General features: G+C 38.7%; 1 pseudogene; it reads left to right on the forward strand.

The window, feature by feature from the left end:
• The first annotated feature begins 4,773 nt into the window (after positions 1 to 4,773).
• Positions 4,774 to 8,475, forward strand: LOC109437981 (testis-expressed protein 2; annotated as a pseudogene).
• The last annotated feature ends 277 nt before the right edge of the window (positions 8,476 to 8,752 follow it).

Raw genomic sequence — 8,752 nt, forward strand, 5'->3', positions numbered from 1 at the left:
TGGACTGTCTCCCACAATTAGAAACAAAACTGGGAGCTGGAAGAGTAGGAGATACCTGAAGGCGGGGACACCTGATAAATAACGTTATTCCACTTGGTGGGAGTCCACCAATAATTCGATGGGACCCCCGCATGAAGTTCGTAGTAACAGAGGTCTATCCAGAGGAAAAGTGCTGATACAATGGATTTTGAATCCAAAGGTGGCGTTTAGTGAAGAGACTTGGGGAGATTCATACATGAAAATGTTTAGGACTGAAAGCCTGGACTGGAATAAGGTGATTAAGGCACTCACCTCTTTTGCAACATTTAAGGATGTGCCAAAAACTCAGGAAATTAAAGCAATTTAGATGAGTCATGCAAGTGCAGGATAGGATCCTGTCATTATTTAAAAAATTGATGTTTTGTTCATCATGGACTTTTTTGCATTAATTTACATCATTAAAATAGTGCATTAAATACTTATCTTCATTACTGAGTATGAGGGTGCCCCTTTCCTATTCTGTGCATAAGGAGCATGCCTCCCTAGCCTCGCCCTAGTCCTATCCATTTTTAAGTGGCTTTCTACTCTAAAAGAAGCTTCTATTTGCCTTCCAAAGTTATTTCCTGAGACCTAAAAGTTGTGGGAGTCGGGGTGGAAATTGGTAAATAAAGTACTTGAGGATAATTAAGGGTAAAACAGAGGATCCAGATCCCTGAAGTCCTTTCTCACAGTGCCTTGCTTTGGTTGTTGTAAAAGCTAATTGGGTTTAAAAGTGCTCCAACAACCCAAATCCCTATTCTGGGAGGTAAATCCAAAAAAGGAAATTAACTTTTTGAACAGGTACTTAAAGTTAGAATTTCACTTGTGTTCATATGGATTAAAAAATTGGAATCATCAGTTTAAAAAATAAATATTCATAGCTGCTGCAGAAGACCAAACCATCCCTTCAAACTAAAATATAGCCTAACAGAAGAAAACCACATTTTTATTTCTGCCCGTTCTTACCCAGCACCTACAGTATGGCGTTAAACATCCGTAGTATAAAATTGTTTGACTGCAGCTCAATTTCCCTCCTCCAACCTCATATTGCATTGTGTTTCAAGTAGATAAATCAGAAAGACATTTAAATTGCTTTCTTTTGTCCACAGGTATTAGTATCATCCTTAGATGTTCTAGGTGCCTCTTTTTGCCCTTACGGTGAAATCATTATTGGGTGAGACTAGATATGTTTCAATCATTTTATTTTCCAAGTGTTAGAAGGTAAGCATAAAAATGGGTTCGATATAAGGAGTGCTTCATAAGGATAAAGAGAAACATGAAGGGAACGAAATGTGTGTCAACACTGGAACATATTCATTCAACAAGTATCTATTTAGCATTATTTTGTGAGTTGGATTTTGTTTTTGTAGAGTAGCCTATGAAAATGCAAACCCTGTGGCATGAAAAGTTGCATTACATGGTTTCTGCCTTTACGAATTTGTACAACTTTGTAGGGTAAAGCAAACAGATGAACACATATTTATAAATCAAGGTTGCTTGTATCATGTAAGTGGTGCAATCTAAGTTCAATCAGAGAACAGAAGGGGACTATTGTTTAGGACTGAAAGCTTTGGAGAAAGCTTTTGCTGAGGAGGTGTTATTTGACTTGGCTCTTAACTGTTGGATAGACTGTTATATTGTAGCAAATGCAGAGGCAGAGAAACTTTGTTTTTGTTCAGGGAACAGATTGCCTAGCCCAAGTGGATAGAAACAAATGGTCATGAGGAGCCTTGGGAGGTAAAACCTAGTTTGGAAGCAAAGCAAAATGGCGCAGGTCAGATAGCTCTAAGATTCCTCTTAAAATTTGTCAGCAATTTTCTTTTTTGGTCAGTTTTTCCTCTATGCAGTCTAACCTGTTGCAACTGTGATTTATGTCTTATCAGATTGAAAAAAGAGCCATGCATGCATGCATAAGAAAATTTTCTGTGTGAAACATTTCTCTAATTCCTGACACCACCCCCCCCCCCCATGTATTCCTTTGCATCCATGAACCAGGATGGTGTTTGTACAAACCAACCTGCTCTAGGCTCTTTGCCTTTGTTAAATTATTACCACCAACAGTAGCCCAGTCTCTTCTATCTTCACCTAGCAAATGTTTACCAAATTGTTCAGACCCCAGTCAAATATCACCTCTTTGAAAAAAGCCTTCTCCAATAATTTCAGCCCTAAAAGATCCTACCTTCTTCTTCTACTATATCATTTAGATTGTACCACTCAATATGACACAAGCAAGCTTGATATTTTCCACTATCTCCCCAACAACTCAGTGCTACAACTTCAGTTACTTAAAATTTTACATACTTAGTTCCACTTGCCTATTTTCTCAGCACAGTATAGTATATACCTCCTATAGAATTCACTAACTATAAAAACTATTTTACTAAATAAATTATTCTTAGTAAAGTCTTTATTTTTATATAATTGTCAAAGTTAGACTTTTATTGGTTTATTTGTTTCCTAAAATTACATTGGCTTATTTCTCTTTTTGGATTATTTATTAATGACTATGAAAGTTGATTGCCAGACAATTCTCCAGTACTCTCTAATTTCTCCTGGGTATTAAGTATGCCTACTACCAACAGGAGTTTTAGCATGTCCATTTAGTAACCATTGAGAAATGACACAAGATGATATGAAAAATTATAGAGGAAAGGTACCAACATTAACGTGTTTAAGAGAGACTCCAAAAGAAAATATTAAGATTATGTGTTTATGAGAAAAGGGACATTAGGCAGTTAAGATAAAAATGGTCTTCAAATATTCTGTATTATTTGTAGTTAAAATTATATATATATATATATATATATATATATATACACATATATATGTATATATATATGTGTATATATATATATATATATATATATATATATGATGCTTATTAAAAGTAGCTCTATATACACTGCATGCAATGGCATCTCAAAATACTGATTGATTATTAATAGATATTTTCTTTCCCCTATTAAATTATCTTTAATTTTGGCCTCATCCATTACCATTATTATCCCCATTATATTACCAAAAATGAAGACTATCAAAAAACTACTCATTATTTTTAGCAAATAATAATTCAAAACTTCTAGCATATAATTAAAATATTGTGTTTTAAATATGTTGTTGGCTGGTATTTTTAGAAGGCAAAATAAATGGTAAGTCTACAGTGAGCCAAATATAGCAATGCACTGATTTTTGAGATTTGTTTAAGATTGATTTGAGGAATTTGCTTAAAATGATGACAGTACATAGCTGAAACTCTGGAAAAACTGTAATCCTGAGGACTCAAAGCTTCCCATATTCTATATTTATTCACAGCAGACCCGAGACTAATAAAATAATTAATGAGTGATCTCTGATAGGAAGGATCTGGAAAATAATTTTCCAATGATAGAAAAAAAAATGGGGCTGCTTGTTAAGGGAAAAGGAATATAATACAATTTTATATTTTTAATTGCAAAATTTCTACTTACTTTTAAAGTAATAATTTGAAAGAATTCTATTTTTAGGCTCAGACCTTAAAGCTTAGAGGAGACTATTAGAATTTGCCAAGTACTTGCCCATGTTTTCCTTTTTCTTTTGCCAGAAGAGTTTTCAAACAAAATTACAGATGTGCTTTTTCATCGGCTAAAAGTTATTTGAACATTTCCAACTTCCAGTAGGTATCCTCATTTACTTGAAGGGTGTTAAAGTTTCTAACTTTAGCTATAGACTTCTGATTCCCTTAAATTTACTAAATTCTATTTAATGAACTTAATTAATTTATTTTTTTTTGGTTATGGTTAATATCTGTTTTTGCATGAAATATGAGTTTTAAAATCTTAAAGATTTTGTAATACTTTACCATCAGCCTTATCATATAGAAGCATAGATATTAGTCCATAGCATATAAACTACTAAGTTGTAGATTGGGACAATTCTACAAGTTGTATGAATATTATGGTACACTAAGACAATAGCATCTTTAGTTTAAAACAATTATAATTTGGCTTTTTATATTTTAATTTAATACTTCAGGCTTCTCTCTCCTTAGAAAGCTCACTAATGCTGGTTATGCTTATAAAAATAATTTATTAAAAATAATTTAAAAGTTGATAAATGCCTCGTACTACCTATATGAGACTAGAGCTTATTTTCAAATAAAGATAGATCAGTTTTTTGGTGTAATCCAACTGTCCCTCAGTGAGGGTTGATTAGAAAACAATCACCTTTCATTGAGAAAATAGTGGCAACCTGTCAAACATGTTGTGTCAGAAACCAACATCTTCACTAATAAAAATATTTAGCTTAGTAAACTGATACCATTTTAATCACAAGCTAAAGGTAAATGCTGGATTTTTAAGATGCTCATAGAGAAATGATTCTCTTAACTTTGCATCATACTAGGGTCTCCCCCTACCTTTTTGTTTTGTTTTGTTTTTGGCTTTCATCCACTCACTTAGAGTCTTACACAGCAGATTGTTTTATAATAAGCACTATATAACCCTCCAAACTGTTTTCTTTTATTGTTAATTACTTAAAACACGTGGGCCATACTGAAGCTTGTTTAAATTTAGACATATCTAAAGTGTGATAAAAAAGGTAAGACTAGTTTTATTGAATCTTTGAACTGTAGATATGAATGCTCTGATGAAATAGTAGAACTCGAGTGAATTTTGTTTTGGGGAATTGGCAATCTGTGCCATTGTTTTTACTAACTGTATATCCCTTCAAGAGGATAAATGAATAAACAGCTGTACAACAAAGGAATTAAGTCTGAAAATGCTTCAGAGTGTACAGCAAAGAAAGAGTGCAAGAAGGAAGAGAGAAAAGATCCACTGGACAAAAACCATTAAGAAGTTATCTTTTGGGGGTGGGTGGGCAGCAGGACAGCAGCCGGAGCTGGAGTCGAAGCCAGAACCACCGTGGCTGCAAAGAATGGATGCTGGTGCAGTAATGAGGCAGCCAGTGGGTCCCGAAGCCTAAGTCTTTGTAAAGCCGGCAATGCCAAGTCTCAATGGTTGCGATGCCGAAAAACCATTAACATGCTAAAACCATCAGCTCTCAGAGTGCACATACGTGCAGAGGTCCGTGTCCCGAGACACTATTGCCATTCACTTCTCGGCGGGAAGGAGGAGGAGGAGTTCAGGAAGTATCTTGAGGGGCTGGACAATTAGAGCATTGGAAGGGGGCTTGAAGCCAAGGAAGACCTCTATCTGGCCATGACCCTGCCGGCCTTGAGGCCCAGTCCATCCTGGTAGATGGACTGTCCAGGTCCCCTGCCATTTTGCTCCTCTCCAAGAACACTGTAAAGCTGTTGGAGGCCTCTTCTCCAACAGTGCAAGTATTAAGTGCAGTGTAATTAGCAATGTCCCCAAGGTCATCTTAATCAAGGTCCTTAGCTAGTCCTCCCAGTGTGTCATCCCTTTCTCAGTGGAAAACCAGTTCTTCCTCTCCCTTGTTTTCTTCTTCCAAGTCTCTTGTCCTCTCATCCAGTGCCTCATCCTCCACCCTTTCCACTGCAAAACCCTACATGAGCCTTGTGAAATCCCTGTTGACTGAGGTGGAGACAAAGAACCCCCACACCCCCCAAGGCACAGGCACTTGATGAAGACTTTAGTTAAGTCTCTGCCCACAGACACCTCCAGGGAAGAGTCAGATACTGTGTCCTATAAACCACCTGACTTCAAGCTGAATTTACACCTGTTCAAGCAGTTCACACAGCCATGAAATAGAGGTGATGATTCCAAAGCAGCACCTTCTTCCCCAGTGACTTCTCCCTCTGATACACATTCTATTTTTTATTGTTAAAATTTATTGGGGTGACAATGGTTAGTAAAATTACAGAGGTTTCAAGTGTACAATTCTGTAATACATGATCTATATATCATATTGTGTGTTCACGGTGTTAGATAATATGGTGATGGAAGGAGAACTGACTTTGGGTGGTAAATATGCTCCTTTTTTAAAGTGCCTGAAATGGAAGCCAAAATCAAAGACACTAAGCAACACATTTCAGAAGTCATATACAAACCTTTTCAGCTCCTTAGTAAAATTATAGGGGAAGAAAATGGCAGCCATAGGCACAAAGCCTTATTTTCAAGTGCTTCAGAACTCTGTAATCTGTCCAGCTTGAACAGTCATTTGGAAAGCAATAACTGCTACAGCATCAAGGAAGAGGAGTGTGATTCCGAGGGGGACAGTGATGGAAGTGATCCCAGCATCCCCAAAAGTGACCACCCAAAGTCCACTGATGAGCCCATAAGAGAAGTAGAACTGAAAAGTTCTCAGGTGAGCAGTCTAAAGGATTTGAGCCTGAAGACAAGTTCTCCAGTCCTTGAGAAATGTTCTTTGTCTGCCTTAGTGAGCAAAGAAGATGAAGAGTTTTGTAAACTGTGCACTGAGGAACTTGATTGGAAATGGAAGGGGAGAGTAAAGTTGAAAAGCTCCTAGTTATGCCTCTCAAGCCAGAGATGCTGGCAGACAATGGTCCAGCTTTTGACAGGGACAAGAAGGTGGGCTCGGCCATGCAGCATCCAGAGTTATCAGTGAAGACATTGGGCTTCTTTATACTGTGTGTCTACGCACACCTCATCCTCTTCTCCCCTATATGTGAATGGACTCTTTCTGGGAATTGGCCAGGTATTCACGACTGCAGTTTGCATGATTTGTTTGTTTTTTTACACCACCAAGTGCTCATAAATATCACAGACTACATGAAAATCAACAACACTGGAGCACAAGATCTCTGGATATCAAAGAACCATGAATACTAAAGGGATGGATGAATGAAATTTACAACTATGATCCAGAAACCTACCATGTGACTTTGACACATTCAGTCTTTGTTCAACTTGATGGTGGAATCTTAAGACTTTCAAAGCTCAATAAAAATATATCCAGGATGGCAAGCTACCATGAAACAAAACCAGAGGTCACCTACATCAACCAGAAAATCTATGATCTCTCAGAGAGCAAGATTTATCTTGTATCTAAAAGTTTGGTTCAAAAACAAATCTGGAATAAAAATTACCCCATTTGTATCAAGCTTGGTCAACAAGGTGACTTTATGTCCAAGGCCCAGACAGATGAAAAGATTTCAGGAGAAAAGCTACCAACTGAGACAGCTGGGAGGTGAGGACCCTAAGAAGCCACCCATCCTCAGAAGGGAACAAGATCTGACCAGCAAGATCAGATATTGTATCTGTTTGGGAGAACTGGCCGAGAAAAAGAGGAGTGGTTTAGGAGACTTATTCTGGCTTCTAAGCTGAAGTTGGAAATCAAGAAGCCACCTGGTGTCCCTGGAAGTAAACCAGGGGTTTTGCCCTCACACAGCAGACACAGCAGTTCTTCGGAGCACCTGACCCACAGTCGCAGCAGCAGCAAAGGCAATGTGGAGGAGATTATATGCCAGCCAAAGCAGAAGGAGCTGGTGGGCAGTGTGCGGCAGAAGATGCTCCTGGACTATAGTGTGTTCATGGCCAGGTGTGTCCCCTAGGGTAACTGAAACCCCCAGAGGAGCCCTGTGCAGAGTGTGGAAAGCAGCCCCACAGCTGGGAAAAGGTTGCCAGAGGCTCCACCCTGAGGAGGAAGAACAGGAAGCCTGGGTGAACGCATTGCTTGGAAGAATGTTTTGAGACTTCTTAGGAGAGGAGTACTAGTCTAATGTGGTGTCTAAGAAAATCCAAATGAAAAAGCAAAACACAACTCCCCTACTTTATGAATGAGCTAACTCTGATGGAACTTGACATGGTGGTAGCTGTGCCAAAAATCCTTCAGGCCTTGTAGCCTTATGTTGATCACCAAGGAAATGTCTTACAATAGTTCCTTTCTGATGACTGTAGAGACCAAAATGAATTTGACCAAGCTAGGTAAGGAGCTTCTTGTTGAAATCCTGAAGGTTGGAGAAATTGGCAAAGAAGATTGCAGGCCCATGGCATGCTGTCTGGTGACAACGATGAGGAGCTCTCCAGTGCTGGCTTGATGACTCCTTTGACAAAGACAATGAACCAGAGTCCAGCACAGAAGACAAACCGCTTCTCCCAGGGGCCGAAGGGTAAGTTGGCGGTCATCTAACCAGTAAGACTATGAGGTTTGTTGATAAAAATACCAAATCAAAATATTTCCAAAAGGCAACAGAGACAGAGTTCATCAAAAAGAAGTTTGAAGAAGTCTCCCATACACCCCTGCTGCTAACTGTAGAAATACAAGAATGTAGAGGAACCTTGGCAGTCAGCATTCCACCTCCCCAACTGACCAAATACGGTATGGTTTCCAGAAGCCACCGTATGTAGAGCTGAAACCTCTGCCAAAACTTGGAGAGAGAGAAGTGACTTTAGTTCATGTGACAGACTAGATAGAGAAGAAACTGGAGCAAGAGTTTTATAAAGTTTTCTCATGCCAAACGTAGATGATGTTTATATCCCTTGCTCCACTTCTGGCTTCCTGAAAGACCCACTTGTGAAAGCTGCTGATCAGCTGTGATGGGTGAAGATCTGACATTTCCAGTATTATGAGATCTAGCTCAAGGTGTGGGGTTATTGGCTGCCATCTGTGCTGTAGCACTAGCCTTTCCTTCTGCCACAGCTTTTGCCTTCTGCCTGCCAGTGCCCATTCCACTGTGAGGTGTCATTCCACATGTCCAGCAACTGGTGTCTGCATTGCCTACTGCAAAGCTTTGACTCAGCAAAGGAGACAGGAAGAATCATCACAGTGGATCAAGAGGTTACAAGTGACTCACACCATGGCTTTTTTTTTTAAG

The sequence above is a fragment of the Rhinolophus sinicus genome, chromosome X (genome assembly GCF_036562045.2).
Source record: "Rhinolophus sinicus isolate RSC01 chromosome X, ASM3656204v1, whole genome shotgun sequence".
In the NCBI taxonomy this organism is placed as follows: domain Eukaryota; kingdom Metazoa; phylum Chordata; class Mammalia; order Chiroptera; family Rhinolophidae; genus Rhinolophus; species Rhinolophus sinicus.